Source organism: Enhydra lutris, unplaced genomic scaffold (assembly GCF_002288905.1).
Source record: "Enhydra lutris kenyoni isolate GAN:26980312 unplaced genomic scaffold, ASM228890v2 scaffoldscaffold2, whole genome shotgun sequence".
NCBI classification, from domain to species: domain Eukaryota; kingdom Metazoa; phylum Chordata; class Mammalia; order Carnivora; family Mustelidae; genus Enhydra; species Enhydra lutris.
In genome coordinates, this window is record NW_019154086.1 from 6,464,617 (window position 1) to 6,477,819 (window position 13,203).

Here is a 13,203-nt window from a genome sequence, read left to right on the forward strand (position 1 = left end):
GTTTTATGAATCAGCCCAGCCAGCCCCATCCCAGCAGTGGAGGCACATCCCTTCTTCCCTGTGTCCAAACCTTGTGGGTGCTACAGCCCTGCCCTGGAGTATGTTGTGGAACTGCCCTCTCTGATAGGCTTTTGGCTAGAGCCCATTCAAACTAGGGCCACAAGGCTAGCAGTGTACAAGCAGCCCTGATGGGGGCCAGCATCACTCCAGAGAGACTCCTGCCCTGGGAATAGGGAAAGATAACCACACAAATGAATCAGACTGTGGCCTCCACAAGTGCACTGGGGCAGATAACTGGTTGGCTACAGGCCCCTTCCACCAATGAAAGCTTCTCAGAGGACAACAAAAGGAAAGTGCCCTGCAGTTTGGTGCTACTGCATCTCTGGCAAATGCCTGATCTGACTAAACTCAAGTCCAAGGCAGCCCCAGATTGCCCACAATGTTCAAAGAGAACTGTTGAAGATGACTGGACTGAAGGAAAAAGTGGCTTTTGCAACACACATAGGAGACACCCCTAAAGCACCAGGTTCTCATGACCAGGGGACACTGCACTGCAGGGCACACATGATCTCTTCCTCATAAAGCCACTACTTTCAAGAGCAGGAGACACAGCAGACTTTCCTAAAACACAGAAACAGACACAGAGAGTTAGACAAAAATGAGAAGACAGAGGAATATGTACCAAATGAAAGAACAGGACAAAATCGCAGCAAGAGAACTGAATGAAACAGAGTAAGTAGTATGTCTGGTAAAGAATTAAAAGTAGTATGTCTGGTAAAGTAATGGTCATAAAGATACTCACTGGACTTAAGAAAAAAAGTGGAGGACATCAATGAGACCATTAGCAAAGAGATAAAAAAGGAACCAACCAGAGAAGAAGAATACAATAAATGAAATTAAAAATACATTGGACGGAATAAGTAGTAGACTAAAAGAAGCAGAAGAATGAATCAGCAATCTGCAGAAAAGAGTAACAGAAAAGCTGAACAGGTGAGAGAAAAAATAATGCAAAATGAGAATAGATTTAGGGAACTCAGCAACTCCATCACGCATAGTAATAACATTCGCATTATAGGGATCCTGGAAGAAGAAGAGAGAGAAAAGGTGGCAGAAAATGTATTTGAAGAAATAATAGCTGAAAACTTGCCAAATCTAGGGAAGGAAAGAAGTTCATATCCAGAAGGCACAGAGATCCCCCAACAAAATCAACCCAAAGCAATCCACACTAAGACACATAGTAATTAAAGTGGCAAAAAGTAATGATAAAGACAGAATTTTAAAAGCAGACAAGAAAAAAGGAATAACAGATATCCAGATTGGTAAAGAAGGAGTAAAACTTTCACTATTTGCAGATGACATAATACTATATGTAGGAACCTGAAAGATTCCATCAAATAACTACAAGAACTGAGATATGAATTCAGTAAGGTTATAGAACACAAAATCAATGTACAGAAATCTGTTGCATTTCTATACACTAATAATGAAGCAGCAGAAAGAGAAATTAAGAAAACAATCCCATTTACAATTGCACCAAAAATAATAAAATACCTAGGAATAAACTTAACCAAAGATGTAAAAGACCTATACTGTGAAAACTGATAAAACACTGATGAAAGAAATGGAAAGACAGTTCATACTCATGGATTGGAAGAACAATTTTTGTTAAAATGTCTATACTATCCAAAGCAATCTACAGATTTAATGCAATCCCTACCAATAGCATCTTTCACAAAACTAGAACAAACAATCCTACAATTTGTATGGAACCACAAAAGACCCCAAACAGCCACAGCAATCTTTGGAGAAAAAAAAACAAATCTGAAGATATCACAATTCCAGACTTCAAGTTATATTACAAAGCTGTAGTAATCAAAACAGGATGGTACTGGGGCGCCTGGGTGGCTCAGTCATTAAAACATCTGCCTTTGGCTCAGGTCATGATCCCAGGGTCCTGGGATGGAGCCCCGCATCAGGCTCCCTACTCAGCAGGAAGCCAGCTTCTCCCTCTCCCGCTTGCCCTGCTTGGGTTCTCGCTCTCACTGTATCTCTCTCTGTCAAATACATAAATAAAATCTTTTAAACGAACAAACAAAAAAACAGTGTGGTACTGGCTCAAAAACAGACCTATAGTTCAATAGAAGATAATAAAGAGCCCAGAAATAAACCCATGATTATATGGTCAATTAATCTTCAACAAAGCAGAAAAGAATATCCAATGGGAAAAAGTGTCTTCAACAAATGGTGTTGGGAAAATGGGACAGCTACATACAAAAGAATGAAACTGGACCACTCTCTTATGCCATACACAAAAATAAACTCAAAATAGATCAAAGACCTAAATGTGAGACCCGAAACCATAAACATCCTAGAAGAGAACCAAGGCAATAATTTCTCTGACATCAGCCATAACATCTCTTGAGGCAAGGGAAACAAAAGCAAAAATAAATTATTGGGACTATATCAAAATAAAAATTTCCTGTACAGCAAAGGAAACAATCAACAAAACCAAAAGACAACCTACTGAATAGGAAAAGATTTTCACAAGTGACATACCCAATAAAGGGTTAGTGACCAAAATATATGAAACACTTGTACAACTCAACACCAAAAAACCCCGAATATTCAATTAAAAAATTGGCAGAAGACATGAACAGAGATATTTCTCCAAAGAAGACATATAGATGACCAAAAGACACATGAAAACAAGCTGAATATCACTCATCATCAGGGAAATGCAAACCAAAACCACAATGAGATAGAACCTCACACCTGTTAGAATGGCTAAAATCAAAAACTCAAGAAAAAACAAATGTTGGTGAGGATGTAGAGAAAAAAGAACCCTTGTGTACTATTGGTAGGAATGCAGACTGGGGCAGCCACTATGGAAGACAGTATAGAGGTTCCTCAAAAAATAAAAAACAGAACTTCCCTATGATCCAATAATTGCACGACTGGTATTTACCCAAAGAATATAAAAACACTAATTTGAAGAGAGCCACACCATGTTTGTCTGTTTCTATCTATCTATCTATTATTATTATTCAGCCATAAAAAAGAATGAAATCTTACCATTTACAACAATTTGGTTGGATCTAGAGAGTATAATACTAAGTGAAATAAGCCAGTCAGAGAAGGAGAAATACCATATGATTTCACTCATATGTGGAATTTAAGAAACAAAACAAATGAACAAAGAAAAAGTAGACAAACTAAAAAACAGACTCTTAGCTGAGTCTGTTAACAGAAAGGAGGTGGGTAGGGGATGGGTGAAACAGGTGAAGGGAATTAAAAGTACACTTATCTTGATGAGCACTGAGTGATGTATGGAATTGTTGAATTGTACACCCGAAGTGACATAACACTAAGTTAACTACGCTGAAATTAAAAAAAAAAGAAAAAGAAAAGGAGCAGCCTTCACAAATCCGCTCCCATAACAGGAAGCGGGCATGCTCAGCAGACACCTGGGGGTGAGGACAGCACCACCTGTGGCTCAGAGTTTATTTGAGGTCCCAAGTCCCTTTCATCTGGAAGCAGTACATCAAGGTTTCATCTGTGGCCTTGTGTCCCTTCCTAGCACCCAAGGGGCTTTCACCCAGACTTCAGGCTTGGATATAAACTATCAAACTATCAAAATGTAACAACTAAAAATAGGAAAACATACCATAAGAGACTCTTAACCATTGGAAACAAACAGAGGATTGCTGGAGGGGGAAGGGAATGGGGTAACTGGGTGATGTAATGAGCACTGGGTGTTAGAAACAACTGATGAGTCAATGAACTCTACCTCTGAAACTAAAAATACACTATATGTTAATTAATTGAACTTAAATAAAAAATAAAAAATAAATTAATAAATTTAAAAAATAGGAAAACAAATTTAAAAATATCCAAAAGTGTCTGGATTTAAGAGTCAGCCAGTGCACATCTGTATGGCCTTCCAGGTGTTAAAAGAGCAAAATATTTCCAGGGAAGCAGTGAAATGCCTGCTTCTCTGGAAATAGTGTCACCTGCCATGCTTTCCTAGGACCCTTTCCCCCAACTCTTGTCCCATAAACCAACAACCCGGCCCAGGAGAGGCTATTGAGTGGGAGGAGTTAATAAGCTCAGGAACCTAGAGTCATAGAAATTCAGCAAGTTAAAGGATGAGTAAAGGTTTTACTTCATTACAGTCCTAGAATCCACTTAGGACAGTGTATCTTGAGCTTCTATCCCACCAAAGGTCAGTTGGGCCCAATACCATCATCTGGGCTCTGCAGGAATGTGAGACAGGCTGGAGACAGACTGGAGATCGGAGGTGAAGGCAGAGGAAAGGGGAAACCCAGTGTACTTGTACGCAAACAATCTACGTTCTCAGCACTCCTTGATCCATTTGAAAGGCTACAGGTTGGCAGCCGTCATTTATAACTTGTGTATATTAATAACATCAAATTTTGCTTCTAGATTCGAAGTCACAAAATTTTCCTGTACCAAGAATTTTTTTTAAATACATGTGGCAAAAGAGAAATAGAAAATATCAACTTCTCCAAATCCAAATGCAACCTTAACATTCTCATACTCAATAAAGTCGATGTTTGCGTAACAATGTGTGTAGCTCCTGGAATCTTTATCTCAACATAGAACCTCAACAGCTGAGATACAACAATTCCAATTTCATATAGGAAATTTATTTTACAGGCCATTGTACTGGGAATTTAGTCTGGAAAATTAGTACACATGTCAAAATCTTAAAAACAGATTTCTCCAAAGTTGTGTGAAATTCCTAAAGCTGCTTGCCATTTCCATCTATTTCCCAAAGTTCCTCCTCTTTGAAAACACTTTATGCTGCTCTTAAATCTAGGCTCTCAACAGCTTATTACACTGTATTCGATTCTACTTTATTCTCATTCGTTTCTTTGAACCACAAAACCTCCAGTTTAACTAGCTGAAAGTATTATATATTTGCTAACATAAACTTGTAACATGAACCTAAACTAAAGGAAAAGCCACTGGAAAGAACATGAGGGAGAAATCTAAGCACTATCTAGAAATAAACTCTGGGCACCAGATGCACATTTGTTCACTTTTATTTTCTGACCATAAACATCCTCACTGAACCAAAGAAAAGACATTAAAAACCATCCAACACAAGCAGGACCTGTTTTAGCAGAACACTTGCTGTAAACTTCATGGTCTTCCTTTTCATTTTTTAAAATAAAACTACTTGTGAAATGCTGAAACTTTCTTTTAAGTAGGTCTACTTAACACAAGATTTAGCACCCGGCAGGACCTTATTTTAATCCCAGATGGGAATTATCCTCACAATCTTTTTATATTTGAATATATTTTTAAAAAATTACTTACACCACAGCAAGCCTGAAATCTGGACAGACGGTATGAAACTACCGGCAGCCGGCAGCCGCCTATTTCCTCACAGACTAAACTTTGTTCCCTTCCTGGCGGTTTCTGGATCAGGTTCACACTGATACACATTCACTGTGGCCTTGGAAGCTACCAGCCAGCTGGAGCAAGGTGGGAGGCTTGTTGATTTAACTACTGCTTGACCACCACGAATCAGCAGCTTCTTGAAGGTGGAGAGCAACGTGTTTCAAGAGACAAATGTAAAGATCACAGTGAAAGCCTGAAGAAATCTCATCGTCTCTGACAGTGGGGCTTTGGTTTCAGAGGACATTTCTTTCCCATATGTTCCTGGGGGAGAAAAACTAATATAGTCATCTTCTGAGCTTCAAAAACCGTGCTTTCGGGGCACCTGGGTGGCTCAGTGGGTTAAGCCTCTGCCTTCGGCTCAGGTCATGATCCTGGGGTCCTGGGATCGAGCCCCGCATCGGGCTCTCTGCTCAGCGGGGATCCTGCTTCCCTTCCTCTCTCTCTCTGCCTGCCTCTCTGCCTACTTGTGATATCTCTCTGTCAAATAAATAAAAATCTTAAAAAAAAAAAACAAAACCGTGCTTTCTCCCTTTCATGAAAGTTTTCTCTCCTCCCCAGAATCTATACATCGTGCAGTCATGGCAAAAAGAGGCCAGAAAGTTGCTTCTTTCCCAGAGTTCGCATCAACTCCATTCTCCCTCTTTTATCAGGTAGCGGAACCACGCAGAGTTCTTGTTAAATTTAGTTGTTTTCTGACATTGAAACCACCTGCTTCCCTAAGAGTAAACTGAGAACTTGGATCCCAAATTCTGTTCTATGCAAGATAAAATGTTCCACTGCTTCATCCCCTTCCACATCCCTAAGCTTCTTTCCCTTCTGAGCTACTGTATTTCTGTAATTTGTAGCATTAGCCGTTGAGGCAGAAACTATTTATTATGCACTTACTGCTCTAATCACTTTATAAACATTATCTCATTCTCTCCTAGGCAACATACTTGGGGATCATCTTCAATTCTTCCTAATCTGCTTCTCTATCCAGTTAGCCCCGTCATGATCCTGGTGATCCCCTGCGATAGGAACGGTGGGAGGCAGGATAATGGTCTCCCACAAAGATGTCCATTTTCTCATCACCAGCATCTGTGAACATGTTACTTTCCACGTCAAAAAGGACTTAGTCAATGCAGTTAAGGTTAAGGGCTTTGAGACAGGGAGATTATCCAGATGGGACCAATCTTTTCACGTGAATCCTTTAAAAGCAGTGAGCTGGGGCGCCTGGGTGGCTCAGTGGGTTAAGGCCTCTGCCTTCGGTCCGGATCATGATCTCAGGGTCCTGGGATCGAGCCCCACATTGGGCTCTCTGTGCAGTGGGGATCCTGCTTCCTCCCCTCTCTCTGCCTGCCTCTCTGCCTACTTGTGATCTGTGTCTGTTGAATAAATTAAAAAAAAAATAATCTTTAAAAGCAGTGAGCCTTTCCCAGCTGTGGCTGGAGAGAAGCGATGGGAGGACTGGACTTGCTTCTGGTGGTTCTGAAGGGTGGAAGTAGGGGACCTCTAGAAGCCAGAAAAGTCAGGAAAACAGACTCTTCTAAAGCCTCCAGAAGGGGATACAGCCCTGATGATACCTTGGTTTTAGCCTATTAAGATCTGTGATGATTTCTGACCTCACAACTGTAAGGTGATGAAAGTGTGTTATTTTGTTTCAGTCTGCTAAATTTGTGATAACTTGTTATGACAACAATAGAAAAATAATACAGGTACTTTAATTTCAAAGTTAATTTCCTTTGAAAATATAATATCTAGAACTGAATACTATACTCCAAATGAGTTCTGATGGGACTACTAAGTTCCTTAATCTAATGCTATAATTTTATAAATTAATAAAGGCAACTGAAGATTTCAATTTTAACACATTATATTCTTAAGTTGGTGGACTTTTGTCACACAAACTATATCAAGCCAGCTGCCCGACTCTACCCTCATTCTCTCTTTCCACTAATTTTGGGGATGAAATGTAGAGCTTTATATTCACTTCAATTGAAAAATTTCACCTTATTAGTTTTAGCCCATCCTTCCAAACTGTTAGGATAATGTTCAATCATAACTCTGTACTGTCATAGGAAGTATTCTCTTTAAGCCTAACTTCATTTATTTAATTCCCATGTATTCATCAAATTATTAGTAAACAAATATTGAGCAGCAAAATCAAGAACCAAGTTCTGAAATAGAGAACAGTTTTGTTATAAAATACTCTCAGTTTGACATTGATCCATGAATCAAAACTCTCTGGTTACACAAGTTTGATCAGCTACAAAACACTTACTCATAAACTTATTTTTTTTTTAAATTTCTCAAACATATCAAGAGAATAAAATGACTTAATGAAGATGTGTCCACAGCATACTAGAACTCTACTGGAAATGGAGATGTGGTTAGTTTGATAAGAAAGGGTTTTTTTTGGTTCAATGTTGTCTCTTAATGATTAACATTTCCTTTTTTAAAAGTTCACAAACTATCAGTTAATTATTGTTTCCAGAAGTTTACCTGAAGTTAAAGGAAAGTTTATCTAATGGAGGGAAGTGATAATTTCTGTCTCAGAAGGAGAGATGTAAGTGGAAGGGGAAAATGGAGGAACATGATGAAAGAAGGTGTGGTGGAAGGAATGAATACAGTGTGCCCTTGGGAGGGTATAAAAACCAGACTGGTCAGAGCAGTAGTGGTTATGGAAAGTAGTGTGAACTGGGGTTGAAACTACGATGTAAAGTCTTGAAAAGAGGAGTAGGCCTTCAACTTAATAAATGAATGCTTTAACAACCTAAATGAAAAATGGGCAAAGTATATGGACAGTTCACAGAAGAAAATGTAAACGGCTCTTAAACATATGTAAAGATGCTCCAACTTACTATAAAACAAATGCAAACTGAAAGTACAATGACATAATTTTAAACTATACTTTAACCTATCAAATTGGCAAAATTCAAAGTCTATTAAGACACAACATTGGTGAGCTTATGGGTAAATAATGGAAGATAAAATGGTGGGAACTCTCCAAAATGCAAATTGGCCATCAAATTATGATTGCATATACCCTTCCACCCAGCAATAACTAGACACATACCCACGTAAAATGACATATATTCGTGGGTGGTCACTACAGCACTGTTTGCGAAAGTAAAAGATATCAATCAGTGGGGAACTGGCAAATCAAACTGCAGAACAGATACCCAATAAGATCCTGAAATTTTTCAAAAAGGCAACTTTGTGTTACTGATAAAAAGTGATGAAACTATACCAAGTTAAAAAAAGGAAGCAGTATATTTAGAATGCAATTATTTGTATATGTTTGAAAGTGTGTGTGTGTGTGTGTGTGTGTGTGTCCTCAGAGAATCTCTTAGGAAGAATATCCAAGAAACCAGAAACACTGGGTTATCTATAGGGAAGAGACAGAATAGATATGGTTCAGAGGTAGGAAGGAAACTTCTATATCCTTTTGTCCTTTTTGAATTCTTGCCAAAATTGGTATTAACTATTAAAAATTTTGATAGATGTGCTAAATAGCAATGTTGCATCCTGGAATAGGAACAGTACAGTAGTAAAAAATCTGGTGAAAACTTAAAAGTCTGAATTTTAGTTAAGAGTCATGCACCGATGTTAATTTCTTAATTTTGACAAATGAGCCATAGTTACGAAAGATGTTAACATCAGGAGAAATTGGGTGAAGGTACTATTTTTGCAGCTTTTTAAAAACCTAAAATTATCTCAAAAATAAAAAATTTTATTAGAACAAGAGAAAAATTGGGGTGTCTGGGGCAGGGATCGGCTCAGTTGGTTAAGTGTCTGCCTTTGGCTCAGGTCATGATCCCATGATCCCAGGGTCCCTGCTCAGTGGTGAGTCTGCTTCTCCCTCTCCCTGTGTATAACACCCAGTGCTCCATGCACTGGGTGTTATTTGTGTATAACACCCAGTGCATGGAGCACTGGGTGTTATACACAAATAAAAAGCTAATGCAACACTAAACCTGGAAGACAGAATCACAGCTCCCACAAGTATTTCAGCTGCCCCTCCCTTCAGCTCATGCTTGCTGGCTAGCTCTCTCTCTCTCTCTCTCTTTCAAATAAATAAAAATCATTTCGAAAAAACAATAGCAAGAAATAAATTAACATTCAAAAACTTGTTAGGGTGGCTACAGTGGCAATGGCTTGGAGAGAGGAGAGATTAAAACCAAAGATGCCTGATGGGAAACTGTGGGAGTAATCTTGGCATGAGGCATTGGGGTAAAAGTCATGAAAATACAACGAAATGAACTAATGCAGATATGAGATACATTTCAAAAGAAAAAAATGTACAAAATATTTACAAGAGCAGAGAGCAGAGATAAGATCAGTGATACCATTGACAAAAGATGAAAATGAGAGGAGGTGGTTTGTTTAAAGGGGAATGAGATTCATTTCATTCATTCATTGAGTATTTGCTGGTACCCCCCTCCCCATGCCAGGCTCTGTGCGAGGCCCTAGGGATGTGAGTTTATAAATGCCAAGTAGGTAGTGACCCTAAAATGGCCAAGCTCAACTGTCCAAAAGGCATCTGGATATTACAGGGTGAGTATTTTGGTGAGAAGACAGAACTGGGATAGCTGAGAAAGGTGACAGAGACAGAGGAAGGAGAAGCTAAAACTGAGCCGTGGGCCAGAAACACAATTAGAGTAAAAGACAAGTAGCAAAGAAGACAGGGAAGGAATGGTCAAAGGGTACTGAGAATAAGCAGGACAGGGCAATTTCCTGGAAACCAAGACAAAAGAAAGATCAAAGAAGAAGGGTTCCATCAAATGTACTGTTCAAACTATGAATATCTACAAAAATCCACAAGACAGTTAAAGAGGGAGAAATTGCTGACAGCAAAGGAGGTTGCTCAAAAGAAATTTTTCACTTTCAGGAAAGCCTAAATAGAACCCAGATTTCAGAAGTCACAATTTTCTTACAAGAAAAGCACTTCTAACTTAAAGGCCTTTAGGAAATGGGATTCCATTTATTTTCATGCTTCTCAAACTAAGGTATATGAAACCACAGGGCAGATGTGTATGCAACATCAGTCTTATTTGGAGGAAAATATATGGGAACTGAAGAATGCAAAATTTACATGAGCTCTGAAGACAGATCCCAAAATTTCAAGCACAGAATGTCTTTATAGGAGGTCACCTTCCTACTTCTAGAGCTACAGATTCATTCTCCACTTCTAATGCTGAAATGTCACCTTGCTATTGAAATTCAGGATACCTATAATTTAAAAAATAACTTTATGAACTATGGCCTCGCATGGCAAATTGTAATAAATATTTCACATTCCAAGGAGAAAAATAATGAAAAAATCTTGAATTTATCATATTTACCACTATTTGCTATTGCTATTTATGTAACCATTTATTATTTATCCTTTATGTCTGTATCTAGAGCTTAATTACATGCTAAGATGGAAGTCACAGTGTTAATTATACTCAAATACTTAATTGGTACTCCTTGAGAATGATGAATACATGATATACTAAGAACCAACCAACACCATATACATGTATACATATATACAGATCCATATTAATTTATATTACACACATACTATAAACATAGGCATTAATACAAGAATTGTACAACTAAAACCCTTCCTTATATGCAGTACACAGTATTTCAGTAAAAGGGAAGTACAGTATTCACATGTAATTCTCCAAGTAAATTAAAATGTTACTTTGGTCATCATATACCAGGATAAGCATAAATTTGAAAGCTTTCCCCTGATATTTTCCATCTAATTTTAAACAGCCTTGGTCTATAGGCCACAAAGCAGTACTTCCCACCAAGCAAAGATTTTCTTTTTACATCTTTTGTGTGAGAAAGCCGTTAGAGCAGTAACAGTGTCGTAATATAGAGGAGCGTCTTGAAAATGTCATGGAAAAACTATGTGGGGTTAGTGATTGTTGTAAGATCAGTTGTCTAGTCTAATGTTATCTGAAGAGAAAAATTATCATTTATTATCTTAATTCTGATACTTACAACATTTTTACTATTTAAAAGAACATCAATTTTTTAAAAGATTTTATTTATTTATTTGTCAGAGAGAGAGAGAGGGAGAGAGAGCAAGCACAGGCAGACAGAATGGCAGGCAGAGACAGAGGGAGAAGCAGGCTCCCTGATGAGCAAGGAGCCCGATGTGGGACTCGATCCCAGGACACCGGGATCATGACCTGAGCCGAAGGCAGCTGCTTAACCAACTGAGCCACCCAGGCGTCCCAAGAACATCAATTTTAAGAAGAGTCAAAACAAACCAGCTTCTTTTATAAATGTTTGGGTTTTTAAACTAAAAGTTCTACAGAAGATAGCTCTCATATTGCATCTTGTATACATTGTCTCAAGGCTAAGAAATAAAAAGCTAATGCAACACTAAACCTGGAAGACAGAATCACAGCTCCCACAAGTGTTTCAGCTCAGGCTGTTGGCTGGCATGATTAATAACAACTACAGGGGCTTGTTATCACGTCTTAACCTCATCCATGGCCTATAACTCTCTGCTGTCATGCTGTAAAGGAATTTTGACCTTATCATATTTTGAGAAAGCAAATCTAAATTGATATCCTAGGGAATAATCAATTATTTTCTTCTCCAACTTGACCTTTATAATCATGAGATTGGTATAATTCTCAAGGATTCCCTTTTCATCTTAAGTATATATTCATGGAATGTGAACTGATACAAGCACTTTGAACCTCAGGTGAATGGAATTATGAATACCACCATGCAATTTGGTATTACGAGAAGAGTTGAAGCATGTTTCTACAAGCAGCAATTCAACTCCCAGGGACAAAGCTTCTCAATTGCTATGCCCTGGTGCCCTGGTACACAATGAATAGGTTACAGGTGTGCCCAGATATGGATCTCCTCCTCAGCCCTCCAACCAAGCAGAAGCGCCCAGACCAGAGACACAGCTTCATTCCTTTAATGCAGTATTATGGAACAAATATTTTCTATCATTTTCTATGTGTGCCATGACATGGGAAAGGTTGAGAAACATTAACAGAGAAGCTCTTGCACATGTGTAGAGATATAGATACAGGAATGTATGTATATATAGGAGCAATGTCTGTAGTACCAAAGAACTGGAACATCTCAATGTCTATCTATCAATTCATCTGCTAATAAAGTTCTGGAATATTTACACATGCAATAGTATACAGCAGGGAAAACCAATGAGCAATAGCTATATGCATTGACATAGACAAATCTAAGACTTTAATGCTGATTAAAAAAAAAAAAGTAAGGCCCAGAAAAATACATACAATATGATTACATTTTTATCAAGTTCAAAAACACATAAAACTAACCAATATACTGTTTGGGGACACAGAGAGTATGATTTAAAAAAAAAAACACTGGGAAAAGTAAGAAAATTATTAACAAAAAAATTCAGAATTTTTTGAAAATTCAGAAGAATTGCTCTGAAGAAGCACGAAAAGTTTGGGAAAAGAGAGGAGTCTACAGGAGATATTAAAGGTAAAGATAATAGTGCTTTTTAAAAACTGGGCTACTCTCGGTGATGGGTATTAAGGGGGGCACGGATTGCATGGAGCACTGGGTGTTATACACAAACAATGAATCATGGAACACGACATCAAAAACTAATGTCGTGTTCCATGATGAATGGTGACTAACATAACATAATAAAAAAAAAAAAACTGAGCTACAGGGAAGCAAATGTTTTCCATAGTTATTCCACAAACCTTATAGCTATTTTATAGACATTTGTTATCTACTCAATATTTAATAAGCATCTTTTACAAAAGCTTTACTTTGTCC